We start from the raw sequence: 1,606 nt of genomic DNA on the forward strand, positions 1-1,606 counted from the left end.
ATGTTCAGCGAGGAATTAGGGATGGCTAATCTACAAAATGCATGTGAAATTTAAAAACGTGGAATAACATGATTTAATTGAAATTAAGTTATTAAACGAAATGAATTATGAAGGATTAAGCAAACTCTATTTGGCCCCTTAAGACAGACAGAGAGCCCTGTGTCAAGAGGTAATGGAGAGTATAAGGGAGAGAGAGAAGCTCAGAGCCCTTCATCTATTCCTTTATACAATTATCATGTTATTCCACGTAGACATCAATATGATCCCCATAGGATTTTATACGGAGGACCCTCTATACAAATTTACGACGCTTTCTCTCCCATCTTCTGTCCCCATCTTTGGGGAGGGGGGCCCCACTGGAGCTGGACCTCACGTGTTGGTACATGGGCGGGGCGTTGCGTCTGGAGCGCCGTGAGCCAGGTGACACGTGGCAGAAAGGCAGCTCACGGTTCGCCGGTTCGGGGGGCGGCTTTTGTCCGCTTTACGCACACAGCCTCCTATCTCCTCGTCATCTCCTGGCTTCTTGCATGCTGCTTTCCGTCTTTCTGTGGGCCTTCCGCCTCTGGTTTTGGGACTTACCCTCTTTTGTACGGAGGTCGTTTTCGTGAAAGGCAAATGCTACGTATCGACGTATCGTTGTAAATTTGCGCTTTGGCTTTCATCATCAGATCTTTTAATTACGGTGGTACACAATAATTTACATCACGGTTTTTCTTATTCGAGCATTAATTATCTATTTTTATCTTCATTTGAAGAGTCATATAAATATCTAGTTCCTTCTTCAGATTGTCTTTTTTAGCCTTTTTATTGCATCACCGAATAATATGAGTTTTATGGTATATGGCCTTGCAGTACATATACCAAAAGACAGTATACTATTCTAAACTACTTTTGTATATGGTGAAAACATGGCACTAAGTCTTCCTAAAAATCTTTACAAGCAGTAAGTACGAAAATATATTATAATTAGTTTTACTCAACGAACACCTATTTTATCTAATCCATCACTAATTGACAAGTCTTGTGTTTGATAATGAGGTGTCCCATTTTCATTCACTTTTCTCCCATGTGAATAGAGGGAATAGAAATAAACCAGTTCAATATATGAGAAATATGGAGAACCTTGGTACCAAGTTGCTTAAAACAACTTGGTAGTGATGTGGCCTAATCTTGACCCTACATCACACCTCGAAGATAGAGCCTCAACTACCCTTCACCAACTCCTATGTAGATGTAGGATCAAGATTAGGCCACATCACTACCAAGTTGCTTGAAGCAACTTGGTACCAAGTTTCTCCATTTTTCTCATATATATATATATATAGATATATATATATACATGAATATATGTATGTATATATGTATGTATATATATATATATATATATGTATATATGTATGTATGTATATATATATATATATACATACATACATACATATTTATGCATATGTATGCATACATATATATGCATATGTATGCATACATATATATGCATATGTATGTATGTATGTATATATATATATGTATATATATATGTATATATATATATGTATATATATATATGTATATATATATGTATATATATATATATATATATATATGTATG

This window comes from Asparagus officinalis, chromosome 1 (assembly GCF_001876935.1).
Source record: "Asparagus officinalis chromosome 1, Aspof.V1, whole genome shotgun sequence".
NCBI lineage: Eukaryota > Viridiplantae > Streptophyta > Magnoliopsida > Asparagales > Asparagaceae > Asparagus > Asparagus officinalis.